This window comes from Aulonocara stuartgranti (genome assembly GCF_965226115.1).
Source record: "Aulonocara stuartgranti genome assembly, chromosome: 11".
NCBI classification, from domain to species: domain Eukaryota; kingdom Metazoa; phylum Chordata; class Actinopteri; order Cichliformes; family Cichlidae; genus Aulonocara; species Aulonocara stuartgranti.
Genome location: NC_138947.1, coordinates 7,645,906 through 7,654,951, shown reverse-complemented (window position 1 = coordinate 7,654,951; position 9,046 = coordinate 7,645,906).

Here is a 9,046-nt window from a genome sequence, read left to right as displayed (position 1 = left end):
CGATGGCTTGGTATTGATACAAGCGATATTTGGGTCGATCCGCCCACCACTAGTTTTCTCTGTATAATTGGAGTCTTTCCCTTACAATAGAAAGTGCCTTGAAGCAACTGATGTTGTAATTTGGTGCGACATAAATAAAAAGACCTTGTTAAAAGACCTCTGTTTCAGATTTTGTAGATTTGTAGATATCAAATTCATATTTTTACCATGGGTTGCTTTTGGCTCTGGTAATCATGAAGTGAAAATATGACATTGTGCCATTTTGCAGATTGCATTAGCTCTGTCGTTTTAAATAAGTCACATGCTGATCATTACAGCAGCTCTGATTCATATGTTTTCCTGCACTTCCTTTCTCACTTACTGATATTCTACCAGATGGTGTGGTTGTCTCAGTTCTTCAGTTCTCTTTATGAGATATTAAGGTTTCAGCCTAAGTTACATATGAGCTTTTTTCTGTCATGGACACACTCTTGACTATATAGCGCTTATAGTTACTCATGTGAACTCCTCATTTCACTCTCAGGACTTTTCTCATCAGTGAGCAAAGATTAGAGGACAGTTTCTGTTGCCTTCCTTCCAGCATTAAGAAAATTGTCTCTTTCAGCCTCTCCTGAGTGGTGGTAGCGGAGCTGATTACTCTGCAGGTCATAAGTTAATTGTTTATGTGACTTGCATGTCAACTAGAAATATGTCATCTGCATCCCTGAGAGAGGAATAAAAACCTTGACACTGCATTAACTTCAGTGAGGACTGCAAAAACTGAAAAAAGATTATTGGATCTTCACAACAAGCCCGGCTTCTTTTTCAGAAGTCAAAGATCACAGTAATGGCTGGCAGCGAGGAGCAGCCTTTTCTTTTTATTGTGAATATTTTACCACAAATAATAAATATGAACTTCTATGAATGTCTGCAAAGCTCAGCAACACACTGTTAACCTGTGAAATATAGGCAATAAATTTGGGCGCCCGGAAGTAAAAACTATGAGTCAAAGTTTAAATGTGATTATGCTACTGAGCTAGTGACAAACGTGTCTGGAAGCATTTTCATTTGGTGCAAATGTTTAGGATGAACAATCAGAATGTGCAAAAACATCATGGTCATTGTGACTTTGCTGCTTTTTTGGCCAGATGGCAATTGCAGCAAGAATTTGCACAAATCTTTAGTAGAATACAAATTGTGAGTTTTTATATCTGACCCAGGCACAAGGGGGCCACAAGACGGTGTGCTCCAAGCACTGGTCCAAGTCTGGATAAATGGAGAGGGTTGCATCTCTGCAGGGCATCTGGCCTAAAACATGCAGATCATCTTGAATGAGGGATTGGAACAACAAGTTAACTACGAAGTGGTAGGCCCCGTAAAATCCCACAGTGGGGTCAGCAGATGCTGAATTGCATGATGTGCAGTGGACACCTACTTTCTGCAGAGTAAATCACAGACTACCAAACTTCATGTGGACTTCAGATCAGTTCAAGAGCAGTGCACAGAGACCATTTCCATGGCCAAACAGCTAACCCAACATGTATGTGCACCGGTGCACAGAAAAAGATCCATAAAGACATGGATGAGTGAGTTTAATGTCCCGAGTCTATCGGGTTGAGATCAACCTTGGAGATGATGCAATGAGCCAGGCTTTGTCATCCAACCTCTCAAAGAATGATCAAAATTTCCAACAAACCCACTCCGAAAAAATTGTGGAAAGCCTTCCCAGAAGAGTTGAAGCTCTTCTAGCTTCAAAGGGTGGGCTGCCAACATATTAAACCCTATGGATTAAGAAAAGGATGTCACTCGAGTCCATAAGAATGTGAGGGTGAATACTTAAGGCAATATAATGTACGAAGTACAACTTGACTGGCTGGTGGAGGTGTGCGACTGTGATGGAACAATTTGCATGTTATGTTATATCAAACTGACAGTATTATAGGTAACTGTGAGCATAAAAGTATATTAATTTAATGTGATTTTAGGGTTTACACATAGTCTGCAAACTAAAATCCAAGCTTTGTGCATATGAAATGTTACAGTTGTAATTATGAACAATGAATGAAGAAAATATTAAGTTTATGGCTAAATATAAAACATGTAGGATCCTATTTTACAATCCTGCCTGCTAGAATAAGTTTTACTGCTACTACAAATCTGCAGTAATAACTGCAGTGTCTGAATCGCATCGGTTTAGCTCAAATATTACAAAGAAATATTAAAAGAAGGTGTATCAGAAAACACTGAAAAAATACAACAGCTCGTTACGGATTCAAAATATTGGAGATGGACACAAGAGGAAAAACCACAATAACAACACTGGTCCGGCCGGGTCAAGTCAAACGATGATTTTAATGATCAAACGCGTGGGAGATGGATACTGTACGCAGACAGCATCAGATCTCAAAATGGTGGAGCATTGATCAAACTCTTATAGCCTCTAGTGGCCCCCACCTAATCATAAAAGCCTAAACATTCACATTCTTTCTCTCACACGGCGCCTAAGCTACGACCTTGGCTCCCTGTTTATCTGCTCCTGCTGAGATGGGGCAGAAAACTCCAGTATGTTCTGTTCTCTTCTAATCAGACAAATAAGGCGATGACTTTCTGCGAACAGTATTTCTTATAACTCAGCAGTATAATGCATCATAAAACAATATCATTCATTCACAATAAATCAGCAGTCTAATCTAATGCAAATGTAATAGTTATCACCTTCTTCTAATTCAGGAGAATAATGCAAACTAAAACTACATAATAATTCACAATCTTTAATTAGGGGTCTAACATGGCATAAGGTAATATTATAATCCCACAAGCTGCAGTGAGATTTGGACAAAGTGGCTTCTTATTAACATTTTAACAAAATCATGATCTTTCACTAACTTTAACCACACAGCAAATTCAAAAGTGTTAAATTTTTTGGTGTTAATAGTCTCCTTGCAAAAGTAGAGTTAATTTTACTCTAAGCAGAGTCACATTCTTTTAATGTAACTCTGAGGTGTAAAATGATAGTAGTTAAAATCGAGTGTTAAAAATGAGTGTTTCTCTGTCAAATCTGGAGGTGTTACAATGGAAACATTAACTCTTGACCTCTTAACTCTGAACTCCTAGAGGGGCTATGACACCAACAGAGTAAATTCACAGACTCCGCCCCCAGCACGGCTCCAATCGAAGCTGAAGTGAAGCCGTTTCAGAACATTTTGCTCTACATATTTGAGTTGTTTGCCATGCTTGGTAAGTCATTTTTTTCAAAGATTGTTTCAATTGTTATTAGCTTTTACTTCTGTGGCTCTTTGGAGTTGAGACAAAGCTGTGTGAAAGGCATTAGCCATGTTGCTCGCTGATAGCATAATATTCTGTTTTAGCTAGCTGAAAGGTATCGTTTGCGGGCAAATACCACAGCCTTGAAAAAAAGCTTGCATGTGAATTTTCAGTCAAACCTTTGGTCAAATACACCTAAAACAATGTGTAGAATGTGAAATGTTGGTGTAATGGTGCTACTTGAAGCCTGAAAACGATCGCCCATAAAAAAACAAAAACGAGCAAACAGCAGTAGCTGACGTCCTGACTCGATTCTACGTTAGCATTTAGATCCCTCCAGAGTTTTGTGCACACGGTTTAGGTAAAAATGAAAAAGGTTGAGGTTTTACATTTAGTTCAGTATTACCTGTTGCCTGTGTCTTTGTCTTTTGGGAAAATACTTTACACAAGTAATGGCTCAAAGAGGATTCCTTTTTTTTTTTTACTGTGCTGCAATTGTTTACTGGATTATTTGTGCCATTAATTAGTGTCAACTAATTTTTATTCAATCTCCGCACAGGATATGCTTGTGAAGATGGAATATGGGGGAGAGCAGAAGTGCGTTGAAGTTCCACAAAGGGATGAATGAAGGACATGCATATTGTATTGAAGAAATAAGTGATGAGAATGCTGTTATTTGCATTTACCATGTCAGACCTTTTGATAAACAAAATTCTAATGAAAGTGAGAACATGTATACTGTTACATCTTTCAGAAAATGTTTTGAAATTGTGGTGCACAGTTCAGAATAAATGTTTTTCAAAAACCATTGCATCTTTTTAGTAAATGTTTATTTCCAAAAGAAATTTCTAGAAGTTCAGAACAGTAAAATTAACCCTTTTTAGAATGAATTAGAAGATAACTCTTACGTAGTTAAACTAAAATGCTCTTTGAGAGTTAATATATAAACTCTTAACACCAAGTGTTAAATTATCAACTCCAGACAGATTTGGTGTTTAACACTAAATCAGAGTTAACGTACCAACTCTCCAAAAAGAGTTAAATTAACACTCTCTGGTGTGGACCCATATAGACACTTTAATAGTGTTGAAATCAAATCCGACAGTGTTAATTTGGACATGCTGGATTTGCTGTGCAGGCTAACCACGTGTCCAAACTTGTTTCTACACTCAAATCCTCTTTTATTTCCTTTCTGAATGTAGAGATGTTGTTGTTGTTGTTCAGTGCAGAAAATATTGTTGTTGAACTTAATCTAATGTAAGTTCTTGGAGATTTGGGTTTGTGTTCCTTCAGCTTCCCTTAATCTTACACCAATTGACTTTTTTTATTTATTTATTTTTAAATATCTCTCCCTTAGAGATGGGGTGAGAAGTTTGGCCATTCGGGAGGTGCTCAGAGTAGAGCCGCTGCTCCTCCACATCGAAAGGAGCCATCTGACAAGGATGCCCCCTGGGCGCCTCCTGGGCGAGGTTTTCTGGGCATGTCCCACTGGGAGGAGGCCCCGGGGGAGACCCAGGACACGCTGGACAGATTATATCTCTCGGCTGGCCTGGGAGTGCCTTGGTGTCTCCCCGGATAAGCTGGAGGGAGGTGGCTGGGGAGAGGGAGGTCGGGGCTTCTCTGCTTAGGCTGCTGCCCCCGTGACCCGGATAAAGCGGAAGAAGATGGATGGATGATTACTTTAGTTGGATGCTTTTTAAGTTTGCACACCAAAATGCACTATTTAGGATTGCTGCAGTTAAGAAATGCATACAAAAGCTAATACTTGAGGTTGGTCTTGTCACCCTAACAGCTGAGAAAGTGGAGCAGAAGCTTCTTACCATTTGTTGGCATATAATTTCAATAATTTCACATTGTATTCCCCCACCACTTGATACAGTGTTAAAAGATCATGTATTATTTCATGTATTTCTCTGTAAAAAAAAAACAAAAAACAAAAAAAAAGACTGAATGTCTCATTTAGCTTCAAATGTAAAATTAAACAGATTTAAGAGGTTTCAAGGGGATGTACTTTACTGCAGGCTTTTAGAAGCCTTTTATTTCTCTTTTCCTTCACTGAACTATATTTTTATTATTGCTGTTGCTGTTTTTTAAGGGTCTCCAGGAACTGAGAGGTAAAATAATGAAAGCCGCTGATTAAATGTGTAAAGGTACAGTGCGAATTTCTAAGCTTTTTACAGATGATCGTACACGATGAAGTTTAGGAGACGGGTGCAGATGTGGCATCGCAGTCAGGACATCGTTGCTTCTTTGTAGCTTTATCAGCTTCTCCGCTGCTCTTTGTTAAATTCAGGGATTGCCGTATGGCTCCGTTTTTACAGACTTCACCTCTCAAAGCCGCCCGTCTGCTCGTGCTGACGACAGCAGCTTTGAGGCCAACCCACCCATGGCTCACGCTGATACTCAATTAGTCCTGAAACAGCAGTGCTCCCATCGAACTAATGATTCACAGCAAACCCTCGCTCGCTCTCCCCTCATTCTCCCTCTTTTTGTCTCCAATCTCTCCGCCATGAGACATTTCTTCCCCCTCCTCAAGCTCATTTTTTCTTTAAATTGCATGTCTCAAAATGGCGGCATCTCAAGACCATTACTGTCAGCGTGAGATTGAAGAGATGACAGTTTTGAGGAATGTGGATTTCTCTGTGCAGGCGGTAACATGGTTAGTCTTTGTCACCCTAAATGAGTTTGGGGTCACGTGGAGTGTGTGAGTGCAGAGAAAATGGAAACCATGAGCGCAACCACAGGATTGATCTCGTAGACTCACCGCATTGATTTCCCTCTTCACCACCCATTTGTTTTCTTGTTCGATGAATCAGCGGACATGCTTCGTATGAGTCATGTTGCCATCACATGGGGAGGAGGGGCCGTTGACCAGTGATGTAGTGTGTGTTTAACACATGCAGCGCTCTTGTTCTCTCTTTGCTTTATTATCGTATAGGATTGGCAGCTGTTTTCTTTTTTTTATGTGAGGCTTTTATGGTTCCAGACACGGCATTCCTCTTGAAAAGAAAAGTGTGTCACGTATTGAAGCAAGACTGCAACCTTGATGAACCCACACTGGCTTCCTTTTGTCTGAGAAGATAAAGCTTGATTGATCAGTATTAAAATTCAAACAAATAAGCACATATACACCTTAAAAGGCTTTAGTCTGATAAACCCACACACAGAAATGACAGCAAATACTATTTGCTGTCATTTCTAGGTTGTCCTACTGCAGGGGCCACTACAGAGGGTAATCAACACCACCCATAAAATCATTGGCTGCCCTCTGCCACCCTGGAGGCCATCGGCAGATCCTCCTGTCTCAGAAAAACCAGCGGTTTGACCCCCTGCACCCCGCCCACCACCTGTTTGACCTGCTGTCCTCTGGTCGGTGCCTCAGGTCAATCAAGTCCCACACCTCCAGACTCCAGAACAGCTTTTTCCCCTGGGCCATTTGGACTGTTAACAAACACTATCCCCCCACACCTTCCCCTGCCCACCCACCTCACCAATCTGAGCAATGGTCTGAGTTACCCTCATCACTCAGACCACTCACACACAGACTCTATACTCAGACCAAGTCCTTTCCACTACACTTTGTTCTCCAATGTGTGCCTTTCTCTTGATTGTATATATTTCTCATGTTTATTATTTATTCCTGTTGTCTTACTACTTATATTTTATTCCTGCACTGTTGGCGTGGAACACCCATAATTTGGTTGTACATGTAAAAAGACAATTTTTTTCTATTCCTTAGCCTTTTAACATACTGTTTTGCAACAAATTAACAACATGCTGCCATTTCGCTGCTTTCTGCGTCTGTTTCACCGCAGAGCTTTGATAAACTGTCACCTGCCCACCTGCAAATAACAGAGTTGGTGAGGAGCTGGGAAAGAAAGTGGAACATTAAGTAATTAAAGAGCCAGGTGTACTCAATAGTTAGTTACCAACAGAGGAGAACCGAAACAAGATGAAATATTGAATTTCTGTTACTCAGAAAACATGACTGAAAATATGTGCAAATTGACCATCTGCTGGGCTTGTAAGCAGGCTATTGTTTGCTAAACTGTTAGCTAAAATTACTTTATGCTGTAAACTGTGACAAATGAGTCAAATTTTCTGTCAAATCACTATACTTTTAATTTTGGACTCACCAGGTGGAGGACATATGCCCTTTTATTGTTGTTGTTGGGTTTTTTTGGTCTCTGCTGTGGCCTCTACCCACTTCTGATGGAGATCTGCACCACTTGACCACTCGTCTGTCAATAGTTTGGTGTTTTCATTTTTGTTTTGTTTTGTTTTGTTTTTCACCGTCAAAGCAGTTCCAGTGAAGCAGAACTGTGAATTTATTACCTAGACAGCTAAAGCATGAGCTCTATGGGATGAGCGGTGAGGAATTTGTAGCCCTCCCTTTCATAAATAAAATAATTTTCAAGTCTTTGACTATTATTAATATAATGTCTTTACCAAAAATAATCATATTTATAATAATGAGCCACTTGTTGTGTCTCCATGAGTCACACATGAGTCTGTGGTCTCGTCCGCTGTAGTGAAGCCAAGACTGACATAGGCCTTCATAGTTTTGTTTTGGTAGATGTAAATCCAATCCCTGCTTTAGGGTTACCTGGGTGTACTTTCACAAAGCTGTCCATTGCCATCCCATCAATGTTGTACCCCATTAACAAGCTGCTCCTCCATTTCAAGAATCACTGATAAGTACATTTTATTTATATACAGTAAAAGAGAAACATTAGGTTGGATATGAAGATAAATCATGTATGAATGGACTGGAGGACCATCGTTTTAGTCCAATGGGGTAAGAATCACGGGATAATCTCCTGCTGTGAGGAAGCAGCAGAAACACATCTGCTCATAGCTCAGCATGTTTACCCTCTGCAGCTGGAACTACAATACAAGCAATTAATTAGTACTTTTACTGTATATGTTTGTCTACGGGTGGATTTAACAGTCACAACTGTGCACTTCTTGGTCATGAAACTGTAGATGATGTATTCAAAACTAAAAACTAATTTGCATCCCAACTGAACCCCAGGCTATATGACTTTTGGTAAAATATTAGTGAAATGCCAAATGAAGATGTTCACTGCAAATCTATACTGGAGCCTTGAAAAGTGATTGTGGGAGCTTCTTGTTCACAGTCAGGCGTGTTTAGATTATACTGCACCACTAATAGACAAATTCCAGCTCATTAGAAATGAGTATTGTAATGAGATCATTTTTCAAGACCATTTCGGGCAGATCGCCAAGTGTTCTCATTTCTAGGACTGTTACCCATTTGCTAAAGTCAGGAATTATTTGCCAGCATGTCTAGCAAGAAAAATCTTTCGTGGAGTTTTCAAACTCTGATTATGCACTTTCTGACCAGACTGATATTAAATCAATTATGTTAATTTGAATGTCACAGCAGTTCAAAAGTTAAAGTCCTGGGCCCGGTTGACAGGACTGTACAGCATCATTCAGACTCACTCTTTCTTTACACACAAGTTTGTGCTAATACTTCCCGTAACTATATCACCAACACGACGTCCTCTGATTCTGGCAAACCACTGAAATCAAATAGGAGTGAGCCATCCTGCCAACATTAGACAATGACAGGAAATGAGGCATATTTATCACTCTGCAGCGAGGGAATCAACCCTTTCTCACAACAGTTCTATCAGTTCAGGTTTCTAATCAACTTGCCTCATTAATTCAAATGATGCGACACAACAAAACCTTGTTGCAGCAATCAGAAGGTTAGTTAATCCAACTAATTAGCTTCCAAGTGGCCATGGAAAGATCGCAGGCTTTCAAAGGGTTT